The 14,227-nt window shown below is 37.2% G+C and overlaps 2 protein-coding genes across 7 annotated transcripts in view; one reads left to right on the top strand and one right to left on the bottom strand.

The window, feature by feature from the left end:
- KIAA0825 (KIAA0825 ortholog) overlaps positions 1–11,865 on the bottom strand; it is a 541,416-nt gene extending 529,551 nt beyond the window's left edge. For 2 of the 3 annotated variants that reach the window (XM_074282081.1, XM_074282085.1), the window contains exon 1: positions 11,732–11,848. The gene's annotated coding sequence lies outside the window, so the exon portion shown is untranslated. Of the gene's footprint in view, positions 1–11,731 lie in introns of all 3 variants that reach the window. The other variant, XM_074282080.1, reaches the window with a different exon arrangement.
- SLF1 (SMC5-SMC6 complex localization factor 1) overlaps positions 11,323–14,227 on the top strand; it is an 89,738-nt gene continuing 86,833 nt past the window's right edge. Inside the window, exon 1 of one of the 4 annotated variants that reach the window (XM_074282090.1) lies at positions 11,323–11,712. The gene's annotated coding sequence lies outside the window, so the exon portion shown is untranslated. Of the gene's footprint in view, positions 11,713–11,863; positions 11,975–12,069; positions 12,351–14,227 lie in introns of those variants that run through there. The other 3 variants (XM_074282091.1, XM_074282087.1, XM_074282088.1) reach the window with 3 other exon arrangements.

Below are 14,227 nucleotides of genomic sequence, written 5' to 3'. Positions count from 1 at the left end.
TCATAGCAGAGTGGAATTTCATGATATGCCTTGATTTTAATGCCAATATCTTTAGCACTGAGCAAATTAACCTACTTATCCTCTTATCAACCTTTTATCTACAAGCCACACTCCAATTAGGTAATATAATATAAAGGGATGGATTTATTTATTTAGAACAACAAAGAATATCAAAGGAACAGGAATAATACATAAAAGAAACATAAGAACCAATATCTGATAAACCAAATAATAAGTTATTCTCATACCTAACAATGCAATTAAGAAAGACAATCAATTCTTTTAAATACAGCATAAGATATAAATACAGGTTTGCATGTCTCACTTCCTAAATTGAAATCAATTATTCAGTCCTCAGATATTCTCCACACTCTGCTTGAAGATGATTGAACCTCAGTGAAAATTTATAGGATTTTTCAAATTCACATATCTTTAAAATTCTATTCAGAAAAATAACTAGATTAGAACCTTTTATTACCAAGATTTAAACCCAGATATCCCCAGTACTGAAATGCTGCTTTTCTCTGTGATTGATGCTCTCTTTTAAATAGCCAAAGGTTAGGTGAGCTTAGTAAAACACTGTAAGATAATCATCATCACAGATACTTTTAACAACTAAATCAATGATGAAAATGGGAAACTTCAGACTGTACTGTATCCACTTTTATTTCATTGGTAATTTTTTCATTTACCTTTACTCTATTTCTTACTACCACACACCATCCACTACTAACACGTCCCCGACTTCCCAGAAATCCATCTTTAGAATCAAAAGATAGAGAATGGAAATACTTTCCCTCAATCCTATCCCTCTCACTCTTCAACAACATAGATTTTATGCCCCAAAGTGATAGTGCATATCCCTAAGTTGATTATCAGACATCTCATTATTAGAATACCATATCTCAAAGTGGTAGTACATATTAATAATAGTATTACCTATAATAACAAAAAGCTGAAAACAAAATAGGTACCCAATAATTAAGGAATGGTAAAACAAATTATGATATTTTAATATAAAGAAACATGACTACTCTGTAAAGAATGATAAATAAAAATTTAGAGAATCATGTGATGATTTGTATAAAGCAATACAGAGTAAAAAAAAAAAAAGCAAAGTCAAAAGAACAAAATTACTTCAATAATATAAAGAAATCAATATGGAGCAGCAACAAAATCCTGGTGAAATACAAGTTGTAAGTGTCAAATTTAAAGGCCACATTTCTCTTCTCTGTGATTAATCAATAATCTGTATGGGCAGTTGTTGGAAAATATGTGTTGAGACAAAATTATTTAAAAATTTTAAAATTGAAAAACTTAATATGTGTGTGTTTGTCCATGAACAAATATGTGCCATGCCATGAAGGAGACTTTTTTACAGGCTTAATCAGCCTCAGTATTTTTAGGTCTTAATTCTCCCCACATCACAAAAGTTCTGATAGTAATAAAAAGCTCTCCTTTTCCTTGACTCATGAAGCTTCTGTTAAAAAGTCAGCAATTAAACCACATAAACAAAGAATCAGGTATTCCTGTCATCCAAAAGCAAAGAGCATGTAATCAGAAGTATAAGGCTAGAAGGTACACTGAATGTTATATAGTCCAATGGCCTACAAACTCCTTTGACCTAATATTTCTATCAAGTGAGAGAGAAGGGGCAGAAGGAGGGAGAGAGGGAGAAGGGAAGGGGGAAAGGGGAAAGAGAGAAAACACTCTAATATATGCATATTTACTTACTTATAAATGATTTTTTCACTCATGTCTGACTTTCCTTGATCCTCTCAGGGCTTTCTGGGCAAAGACTGAAGAGATTTTCCATTCATTTCTTTAGTTCAGTTTACAGAGGAGGAAACTGAGGTAAACAAGGTTAAGTGACTTGCTCAGGATCACATAGCTAGTAAGTGTCTGAGGCCAGATTTGAACTCGGGAAGATGAGTCTTTCTGACTCCAGACCCAGCACTCCATCCATTATGTCACCTAGATGCCCCTATAAATGATGTACATATGATGTGATGTTGTGGGCCAGAACTTGAAACAAGGTGCTAATGTACTTAGTTCACACCTTCAAAGGAGTTCACATCTTTAGAGAGCATATATAACGAGGAGATTCACAAGTCAGGCAGAAATCTAAGCAAGAAGCTCTCAGGGATAAGCCCACAGAAGCCCCCTAAGCCCACTCTCTGGGAGGAGGAATCAAGACCATTCCAAATTCCACCTTTGTGCTGGCTGTAAGGAGCTCTTGGTACCAAGGAGAAAGATAGGCCTTTAAGAAAGCTAACTGGGCCCAGGAAAAGAGACTTGACTTCAAAGGAGACAGTAAAGGATTTGGACTTTAACTCCTGCCTGCATTTGGGATTATTACACTGAACTGAAACTAAGGCTGCCTCCAGAAGCTCACCAAGAAACCTGCTCCCAGAGAACACTACAATTTAGAGAAGAACATTACATTTCCAGATCAAAAATGTACATATGATACTCAAAGTTATGTACATATAAAAACACAGAAAATAGATATTTTTAAAGAATGAGATAAAGAGGAAATAAAACTTATTCCTAGAATCAGGGGCTTTACTGAGTAGAAGAGTAACATGGTCACTGCACTTGTGGAGAGTCACTTTGATGGGAGACCAATTAGGAAGATATTGAAATAATTCAAACAAAAGGTAATAAAAGCCTGAACTAAAGAAGTATAAGCAGAAAAATTAGTATGTAAGTATAGAAAAGAGAATCATACAAGAGATTTTATGCAGGTAAATATGTCAAGATTTGCAAGTGGGTAGATATTGAAGGGTGATAGAGGGTGAGGCATTAAAGAGAATATTAAAGAACAAAATGAGTAGAGGGATAGTGGTTTGCAAAAATTATCAGAAAACTTCTAAAAAGGTGATGATTTAGGTGGAAAGATAAGATAATAAGATCTATAATGCAAATCTCAATACATCCATGTTTGCTTGTCCTTTCCTATAGTTTCCTACTGAAAAAATAAGTAAAGGTGAAGCCAAAATGACAATACCTGGAAACAATACAGCCAAGCTCTTCTCTTTAAAATTTCTCCAAAGAGATCTAGAAAATGCACCAGAACACACCTCAGTGGGAAAATTCACAATCCCATTGAGTCATTTGTCCAATCCAGGTCAGTATAGAGCCAGACAGGGAAATCTGCAGACATTAAGGCAGAGTCAACACGGGAGCACATCGTGAGCACCCAGTGCCCAGGACACACCAGGAAAGATCCAGACCCACCTAAGGGCACCCCAGACTAATTCTGGGGCTCTGCAACAAGAACAGGCACCAACTAGTAGCTCTGTCACCAATTCCAAGTCCAGGGAATGCAGAGGAAGGAGTCCTGTGTTTCCAGGTAGGAAGGCCTAGGGTCCCAAGCAGTAGCAGTGAGGTGGCTCGGATCACACATGTAGATCAGGGTCTCATTTACAGCCTCTAGCCCAGTCTGCAAAGGAATAACCACATAAGAATCCCAGGCCAAAGGGGAGCCTGCACATGTCACTGAACCAACAGAGGTTTCCAGTTAGGATTCCAGCAGCGATCTATTCTTAGTCAGGCTCAAGCTTGATTCAAGAACTTTGGAGGAATTCAGATCAGATTGTAACCATCAGAATTTGTTCTGAATCAGACCACTTTAGGAATAGTGAAAGCTTATAGATCCATCCTGGAGTAATACAAGATTTAATCCCCTAAGAAAGAAGCAACAGGATCAACCCAGAGACTTCCCCTCCAAAAGTGCTACAGAGCTATCTAACATCAAATTTCAAAGTCAGGAAATAGACTAGGAAAATTAAGCAAACAAATAAAATAAAAAATTTGCCATAAAGAACAAACTCAGAAAAAGATAATTATTCTAAAACATCTAGAAAAACACAACTTGAGTACACACAAATAGAATTTCTGGAAGAGATAAAGAATCAAAATAAGAGTTAAAAAACATTTTCGTAAGAGAAAAAAGGGGGAAAAGGTGGAAAAGAAATGAGAGCTCTAAAAGAAAGAATTGGAAGGGAATTAGCTTGTCACAAAAGTTATATAACCTTGCCCAAACAACAAACCCTTCCCCCCCTGAAAATTAGAATGATCCAAATGGAAACTAATGAGTTCATAAGGCAATAAAAAATATTAAAACAAAACCAAAAGGCTGAAAAAAAATCCAGAGCTTCCTGGTAAAAGGAAAGAAAAATACTGCAAACAGCCAGAAAGCAAGAATTCAAGTACAATTAGAATCATACACAATTTAGCAGCCACCACTAGGAAAGAATAGAAATCCTGGAATATAATATTCAAGAAAGCAAATGATCTGGGCTTACAGCAAGAATAACTTAACTAGCACAAGTGAGTCATTTTAATAGGATTCCTAATTCCATTATAAAAGCATTCCAAATAAAAAGATCAGCATTGTATAGAAACTTTGAATTTCAAAAACAGGAGTGAAGAGAAACATAAAAAGATAAATACAAATTAACAATAATAAAGAATAAATTGCTTACTTATGAAGATTTACCCCTTGGAACCATATCATCATCAGGGTTCATAGAGGGAACCCAATTAGATAAAGCTTGGGAGTGGTTCTGTTATGTCTTGATATTCTTAAGAGTTTAAAAAAGGAAAAAAGAAAGAAAGAGAAAAATACTGGGGGAAGGGAAGTTGGAATGGAATGGAAGGTTAGGGAAAATTATCTCATACAATCACAATATATACGTAGATACATAAGGTATAGGGGAAGGGAAAGTAAAGGGTTAGAAAGTAAGGGAAAGTAAAGCTAAAAAAATTAAGCAAACAAATAAAAAAAAAAATGTACCATAAAGAGCTCAAGGCACACACCCAGAAAAAGAGAATTATTCTAAGAAAAACACAATTTGAGCACAAATAGAATTCTTGGAAGAGATGAAGAATAAAAATATGAGTTAAAAAACATTTTCATAAAAGAAATGAGGGGGGAAAAAAGGAAGAAAGGTAGAATATGGGGTACAGGATTGGGGGAAGGAAAAGTAAGGAGGAAACAGTCCACACTTGAATCTCATTCTTATCTGAATTGAACCAAAAAAGAAAAAACACAACATGGCTGGGTAAAGAAATACTTTTCATTCAACAGGGAAATTATAAGGAAAAGAAGAAAAGAAAAAGGGGAATTAGAGAGGGAGGAGAGATTAGGGGAGGAATTAGTCCTGAGCAAAACAAACTCTTAAGCATATATAAAATGATTTATACTTCTTTTTCGAGGTGGAAATGGATGAGAATCTTAGGGAATGCCCATAAATTGGAAAAAGAATGAACACGAAATGGTATATAAATATGACGGAAGACTATTGTCCTGAACTCTTATCAGTATATGACCAATCATAATTTCAAAGGACTAACAATGAAATGTGCTACCCAGCTTTTATGAAAGAAAAAATGAAAGAAAACATATCTCTACATGGCCAATGGGGAAATTTGTTTTGATTAGCCATATATGTTTATAATGAATTTGTTTTTCTTATTATCTCAAATAGGGAGGAGAATTGGGGTGGGAAGATAAGAAGGCAGATTTTGGTTGATGAAAACAAAATTTTTAAAATATTCACTGACAACAAAATGTTTATTTTATTACACCAGGTAACACAAAAGTGAGAACAATGACTGCAACTGCAGTAACACTTTGCAAGAGTAACTCTGTGAGGTTGCATAAAATCCACCTGACTACTGGAGTTAAAAGGATCTTAGCTACAGTCCAAGAGCTCTTAGCTTTTCATTTTGTAGACAAGGGAATTTGTCTCAGAGTTTTTATGTGACTCAGAATTTAGGTGACTTATTCAAGGACACAGGAATGGTGATCACATTCAAATGCAAAATTTGGGGTATTTAATCCAGTAATGTTCCCACTATACCAGTCTCATAAATTGATTTAGAGCCTGTGTTGCTTTATCAGACAATTGCATTATTCCTTAGCTTTTTCATAAAGCCACTGTTCAGCTTGGAGAAAGATAAACTAAAGCAACTTATTAGTTTGTTTTGTTTGAATGCACTTCTACAGTTAATGTATTTATGTATAAGAGATAACAATAAAAAAGTTGTAATGCTTTAAAATCTTAAATCAAATCTAGAATTTAAAAAAAGGATTTCTTAGCTGAAGTTGCATTATAATTTTTTTAAGTAAGGAGCATAAGCAGATAAATTGCCAAATCGCAGTGGAGCACAGAATCATCTTTAACAGCAGTAACAAGCCAAGGCCATGCTACTCATATATCTCTTCACTCAACATAAAAGGAATTTTATCATTCCTCAGATTTGTCCCTCAGTTCCAAAACTAATTACTGAATTCCATGCTCCTCAAAAGGGAAACTAATGCCAGAGGCCAGACTCAAATACATTTCTTCTGAATCAAGGGCCAACTCTTCAGCTACTATAACAAAGTGCCCCATTATTAATCTTAAAAACACTAATTTTAAGAGAAAAAATATGCTTACACTTGGATTCAAAGGCATCAACAAGATGCAAGAAGATACAAGAAAAAAGCAGATATGACTATATAGTAATTCATCTTAAAACTTCTAAGAAATTTACTGGACAATAACAAACGAAAGTGTTATAAGTAGCCAAAAAAAAAAAAAAAAAAAATGTAAAAGCTATCTTGGGTCTCTCATAGAAGAGACCAGTTTCTAGGAAAAAAAGAAGTGATAATTCTGTCATACTCTGCCATGATCAGACAATTGTTTGCTTCTAGTAGTTTGTCCTTCATTCTCAGAAGACCAATGACATTAAGAAGGTGATATCTTGACTTTCTAGTGAATTGAATTTAAGGAAGGTAGGGCTGTTACAAAGTCATCAGTCTCACTCTTTCCTCTAGAGTGCCAGTGGTTAAGACATAAGTCAAGATAACTGGCAAGGATGCAATAGGAAACCTCCGCCTTACTTTTGAGCTCCCTTATTTTTTTTTCCTCAATAGTATTTCATTTTTTCAAATACATAGAGTTTTCAACATTCATTTTTGCAAGATTTTGGATTCCGAATTTTATTTTCCCTTTCTCTCCCCCAGACAGCAAGCAATCAAGTTAAACATGTACAATACTGTTAAACATATTTCCATATTAGTCACATTATACAAGAAAAATCATATAAAAGAGAAAAAACACAAGGAAGCAAGCAAACAAAAAAAAAATGAAAATACTATGCTTTGATCCACATTCAGTCTCCATAATATATAACAACTGCTTCTATTTGAATTGTCTTAGGAAGATTTTGAAGATCACCTGGCAGAGCAAAATACTAGACACTAAGGTCTTTTCTCAAACTAAGCTGCCAAGCATTCCAATTCTCCTGCAGGGAGCACAGCTCTGCCACATTGTTCGAATAGCAAATGCACCCTTGCCAAAAAAATTATGGGAGAATTCACACAGGGCAAGTACTTACAAGGTGGTCAGAAAAAGCAATATAAGGGCAATTTCAAGGTCTCTCAAGAAATTTAGAATCAATTTTTTGACATGGGAGACCCTGGCACAGGACTCTCCAGCATGGTATACCTTCATTAAAGAAGGTTCTGTGCTTTGTAAGCAAAGCAGAATTGAATTAGTCCAAAAGAAAGATGAGATCTGCAGTTAGAGAAGCCACCCCAAATATTCTTAGGGATTTTTTGTGTCTGACCTGGGGCAGATGATCATTTCAGCTGGTTTTGGTCTGATCAGCCACAGTTGGACACATTGTAACTTGACTCTGTAACATTTTGGTCCTCTTCAAGAATGAAGGACAACAATGAACCAATCAGTCCATTACATTCATAAGCATAACTTATTCAGCCATTCTTCAATTGGTGGGCATCCACTCAGTTTCCAGTTTCTTGCTTTATAAAAAAAAGGGCTGGTACAGAGATTTTTGCACATGTGAGTCCTTTTCCGTTTTTAATGATCTCTTTGAGATACAGACTCAGCAGAGACCTTGTTGGATCAAAGGGTATGCAGAGTTTGACAGTCCTTTGGGCATAGTTCCATCATTGGTTCCATCATTTTACAACTCCACTAACAATGCATTCATATCCCAATTTTCCCACATCCCTTCCAACATTTATCATTATATTTTCCTGTCATCTTAGCCAATACTTAGGTATGAAGTAGAACCTCAGAGTTGTCTTAATTTGCATTTCTCTTATCAATAGTAATTTAGATCAGTTTTCATCTTTACAAATAATTTTAATTTCATCATCTGAAAATTTTTCATATCCTTTGACTCAGTTTTCTCTGTATTTTAGAAATGAAACCTTAATCATAAATACTGGCTGTAAAAAAGTTTCCCAGCTTTCTTTTTCTCTTATCATCTTGGCTACATTGGTTTTATTTGTGCAAAACCTTTTTTAATTTAGTGTAATCAAAATTATCCATTTTGCATTTCATAATGTTCTCTAGCTTTTCTTTGGCCACAAATTCCTCCTTTCTCCAAAGATCTGACAGATATGCTTTGCTCTCATAATTCTGAAGCATTACTATTTAAGAATGACAATAGAGTTTCCAGAAGACGATTGTGAAGGACCTCAAATTCATATAAGTTAGTTGAAGAAACTGGGTACATCAGCAAAGAAGACTCAAGAAAGGCATGCTAACTGAAAGGATTATATGGAAGAAAGATTCAATTAGTCTTGTTGTAACTATAGGCTAGAACTAGGAACAATGAGTAGAAATTACAAAAAGGCAAAATCAGGCTCAACCAACCATAAAGAAAAAACCACAACAATGAGAGTTATTGAAAATAGATGGGATAGACTTTAAAAATAGTGAATCACCTTCACTAAAGTTTTTCAAAGAAAAGTTGTTTGATCATCTGAAGCTTATGCTATAATGAGAATTCTTTTTTCAGCTATAGATTGGACTCGGTGGACTATTCTGAAATTCAGCAATTTTGTTATCCTTTTGGTCCTATGCAAACTCTCTAAAAAAAAACCAGATGAAGGCAGTCAAGGGAGGAGTCAATGTGATAACTACCACTCACCCAAGAAGGTGCTCTGTCTCCTCACATATGCCTTTTAGAATTCTTACCTCCACCAACTAGTATTAGGACCATTTTTTTAATCAAGGAAAAGATTATCAAATTTTACTCCCAAACTAGCCTATTGCAATAGGTCATCATTGTGTGAAAGTGACCCAGTTATCAAAGACCAATGGAGTGTAAGCTTTGGTCTTCCTATGAAAATGGAAAATCTCTGAGCATGATATCAGTGGTTGACTGTGTACCTGTTATCTAAGAATCAGCCCACCTTAATTCAGAGGCTTATCATCAAGTTAGCAACGGGACAACCATTCTTTTTGGTCAAAGCAGTTCTCTCAGATCTGCAACTGATCAGGGACATGACCAACCACAATTCCAGTGGACTGACTTTCTGACAGAGAGGTGGAAGGCTAGGTACAGAATGGGAGACATTTCTCGACATGGCTAAGGGGGGAATTTATTTTGCTTGACTCACTCTGTCTCTCTCTCTTTATATATATATATGTATGTATGTATGTATGTGTGTGTGTGTGTGTGTATGTGGTGTACACCCTTTGTTACAAGGGTTTTCTTTTTCTATTTCCCATGGGGGAGGAGGAGGAGAAAAATAAATGCTCATTTGGTGAAAAAAAAATTATTATCGCTTCAAAGCTCAGCTCCTATTCTACTTATGTATCCCAGTTGCTACTGCCTTCCTAATAAAATTACTTTGCATAAAATCCTATTTATGTATGTCATCTCCACAATAGAATAAGTCTCTTGAGCACAGGGACTATTACATTTTTGTCTTTATTTCTCAGTAACCTATCATGCCTAGCACATAGCAGGTATTTAATAAATTATTTCATCAGAGTACAAGAATTAGAAAAATGAGCAATCACACTAATGTTGGAAAAGGTTCTCTTACATGAGACATGAAAACCATCATAGTTCCAACCCTATTTAACTAAGGCTGACCATGACTTGTTGAGGTGCAGTAGGAACATACAAGTAGTTGTGTAAGGTTGAGGTCACACAGCTAATTTGTGTTAAAGACTAGAAACCAGGTCTTATGACTTAGGTTACTTGTCTTTTATGCCATGCTACTGCTGAGGAGTGGGCAATTGGGCTTTTGTCTAATGGTTAGTTGCATGAGCCAAAGGATCATGAATTTAGAGTTGTAAGGAATCATTAAGGACATCAAGTCCAACTCCTTTTATAAATGAGGAAACTAGTCTGGACTCTACTGCTCACAGTCAATACCATAATTAGAATTGAAATTCAGGTCTTTTTTTCCACTCTATGCTCACTACCTTTAATAATAATTGCCTTTTTTCTTTTACTCATACTTCACAGATTCATGATTTTTTTTTCTTATATAGGTATTCCTTCCAGACAGTGAGGTCATAATCTCTGTTGGAATATTCTTATAACTGGAAAGTTTATCACCCTGAAGGCAATCTTACCAACTTCTCCACATAAATAGGCTAATGTCAGACATTCAGTCCATCACCATGCCTGTAGTTAGGAAGGATATAATCTCTGGAAATTCTACTCAGTGATTTGGGATCATGAGAATGTGTTCAGTCTCCTTTATGGAGGTAGACAGGTATAAATCATGATGGCCAGAATAGTGTTACTTTTATATAGAAAATGTGTTACAACTGTTTGGCCATGTATACATATATTTTATTTCATTTATACTCTAACATATTGAACATGTATGGGTCAACCTGCCATGGGGGGGGGGGAGGGGAAGGAGGGGAAAAGTTGGAACAAAAGGTTTGGCAATTGTCAATGTTGTAAAATTACCCACGCATATATCTGGTCAATAAAAACTATTAAAATATTTTTGAAAATGAGTTACATAAAAGACAGAGTACTCACAATACTTCACTGATTTACTAATTACAAATTTAAAACGATTCAAATTAGCAAATGAAGCACTTTTACTTTATAGTCTCCCTTGCTTTCTAAATCTTAATCCATGAACTTCCCTCAGATCTCAGCTCCTCTATAAAGTCTGAAGTGCGGATTTCTTTTCCAAAGTTCTTTTCCCTGTGTATAATCTCTACACTTCTGGTTTCCAAATGTGAAACACACGCCAAAAAATTATACCAGTTCTCTGGCGTTATTAGGCTGCACCCTGACGGGTAAAAGGTCATTTCTTATAAAGAACTGAAAAGTGCCCCCAGGATACCGGGGCCTTAGTCAAAAACGGACGCCTACACGCTACAGAGGGAGCATGCCGAAGTTAGCCGGCACCCCTAAATGTCCCACAGGCACCCAACCCAAGGGCAGCGCTCCTCCTGGTAAGCGTAGGCAACTGCACCCAGCCAGATGGAGCTAAGATGCAGAGACTCCAGAGGACCATCTGGATGAGTCTGGATGTTTGCAAAAGCGGAGAACAGGATACAGAAGACTGGAAATGGGGGGAGGGGAGAAGGGGATCCTAGTAGGCCCCCCGGAGACACGAAGTAGGTGAAAAGGGCGTGGAGGTTCTGTGTGGGGGTCGAAGTGTCCCAGAGCTACGGACTACATCAAGATCAATACTTGGCTGGGGGGAAGGAGCGGGAGATTAAGGCAGCTTCCCATCAACCTAGTGAAAGAGGAGCAGGAAGATCCTTATATGATAGTACAGCCTGGCACACCCTAAGCGCCTAATTAATGCTCGCTGACTGACTCGGGGTCTTCTGGTCGAGAATGCCCTAAGTCTGCAGTCCAGTCCCGTCCAAAAGAATCAAGCCCGAAAGTACCAGACCGCCTGGGAAAGCGCAGGTAAGCGCCAATAACTTACCCTCCTGACCCTCCCCAGCCCCCGGGGTCCTGGAGCAGCTTTATCCTCCTTAGCGACTATGTGAGAGCGTCAGTGACAACCACCCGGAAGTCTCCGAAACAATTTCCGGGGTCACGCCCGAGGGCGGGAAATCCTCCTCTAGAGTTCCAAAACTAGTGGAGCTGCTTGTCGTTTCCCTGTTTCTGTTTCGATCTTCCGACGTGCCGCTCTGGGAGCTCAGCTTTGATAGCCAGACTGGGAAAGGTAATAGGCGTTTCCTGAAAACTACCTAGTTTTTCCGAGCGGCGTTTACGCCCCCTGGAGGTTCAACGACCCCCTATTTACCTACCATGTAAGGAAGTTCTTTCCCCTTTCCCAAGAATGGTATTTCCCGCATTTCCACCCACCCCTGCTCCCCCGCCGGGCTCTCCAGAGTTGGTAGGAGCGAGCTCTGTGCCCGCCCCCTCGCTCCTGGGATGTGGATACTCGAGTTGTTTGTTCCGGGATACGCAGCAGCTGCCCATCCCCCTCCGCTTAGATCCGAGGCCCCTCCCTAGGTATTTGGTGGACTTATTCCCGAGAATCCCTGCCCTGAAAGGACATCATCTGCCAAGGGCTTGGAAGGCTGCCCCGCTTTCAGGTGCTGAGACTGAACTATTTCTAACCCCACTTTCTCCTCCTCTAGGAGAGAGAAGTGTGAACTCCTGCGAAACGCTAGGAAATAAGTGTGAACTCGTGCCGTCCGCGCCGATGCCACCCCCTGCTCCCCGCGCGCATCCCCCTGCGTGCAGCAGCGTGTTGTCGGGGTGGGATGTGGATAAAAACGTGTACGTCGCTACCTCGCCCGGCATCTTAGTAATTCGCCCGCTTGGATCGTTTCCTGGTGCGGTCTTGTGCCGCGCCAAGATTTGTTAAATCTCACCTAGGGAAAAGTTGAGTTGCCTTAATGTGCCTTGTCCTTCGTCCTCGAAGAGGGCCATAAAATCTGAGACGATGCCATAATATGCAAATGAACTGGATTCATGTGAGAATGGGCTGCACCAGTTCCAGTCACCCGGCCCACTTTCTTCCCCCAGATACTTCTGTATACTTTTGAAGTTAGCTTTAGAAGCAATAAATCCCCCTTACTGATGAATAGCTGTCCTATAAAATCATTTCATGTTATTTTTAAGAAAAATTGAAAAAAAAAAACTTGTGGTCCTATTGCCAGTTATGTTTGTAAGCACGTAATTGTTTACATGTTTTGTTTCTATTTAATGCTAGATTTAATAATTTTTTCCAAGACGTTTGTTTGGGAGGAATCCTTACCGTTTTAAGAAATGTTGGTGGCTTTATGGATAGGATTGTCCAATAAACATTTATTGAGCGCCTACTTTGTGCCAGGGTTGTGTGATAAGTGCTAGGGGTACCGTTAATCAAAAAACAAACAAACAAAAACCAAAAAAACACAGCCCTGGCTCTTAATGCACAGAAGGATGATGCTGTGAACCTGGGCCTTGGCGTAGTGGATAACTACAAAGCTACAGTTGGTTTTGAAGTCAAAAAGAACCTACCAACTTTTGAGTGTCAGGGAACTTTATAAATGACTAATTGCTTATCTACATCATTAAAAAGGAAGGAATTTTCATACCTGGAGTTCCCTACAGGAATAAAAAGGGAGCTTTAGACAGCTTCCCTTTCCTCCCTTCAGTCCGTCCTTCCATCACCCCCCCCCCCCAAAAAAAAAAAAAGTACTGAATATTTTGCTGTAGGATTATGTTGGAGGGAAGGGTAAGGGACGAAAGTTTGGTAACTTACTGGGGAATTCACAGTATCTCCTCAGAACCTTATTATATCTATTTATATGTGTAAGCAAGTAAGTATAGCTGCTATTTTTTCTGAATCCAAATCATATACTTTGGTTTTTCATAGTCTTCAAAAACTGGGTCTTGCATAGTATTTTATTGAGAAAGCATCAAGCAGAATCATTCAAGAGTAAATCATTGACAAAGTTTGAACTTTTAGCAAACTAAATATAAATTTTCTAAAGTATTCTTGTATTTTTTTACCTTTCAGTTTAATTTTAACATCTTAGTCTTTGGGGAAATTTTATTACTCTAAACAGGTCTCTTTGGGAAATACAAAAGGATAAAAACTTTAATAAAATCAATTAAATTGTACTTTAAAGCTCAGTTATGATATAAACTTTTCCCTTAATATGAGGTTGCAGGTAAATGTTTGCTTTACTACTTAGGATAAAGGTGAAAACCTTTGTAAAACAGATTTGATAGTATTTTATAAAATTAACATTATTTAATTGAATGTTCAGTCAATACACATTTATCATTAAATAGTGATTTCTTTTAACTTAAAAAATAATTCCTGAATGATTGGGGATTTTATTTGTATTATTTTTTCTGAAATTAACTGCAAGCAAATTAAAAAATATTAGAATCTTAGATTTATAATAATGCTGACAAATATTGAACTTTATAAATAGTGACTTATTTACAAATAGATTTATTTTATGCAAGTTGA

The sequence above is a fragment of the Sminthopsis crassicaudata genome, chromosome 1 (genome assembly GCF_048593235.1).
Source record: "Sminthopsis crassicaudata isolate SCR6 chromosome 1, ASM4859323v1, whole genome shotgun sequence".
Taxonomy (NCBI): Eukaryota; Metazoa; Chordata; class Mammalia; order Dasyuromorphia; family Dasyuridae; genus Sminthopsis; species Sminthopsis crassicaudata.
This window is presented reverse-complemented; position numbering and strand designations above follow the sequence as displayed.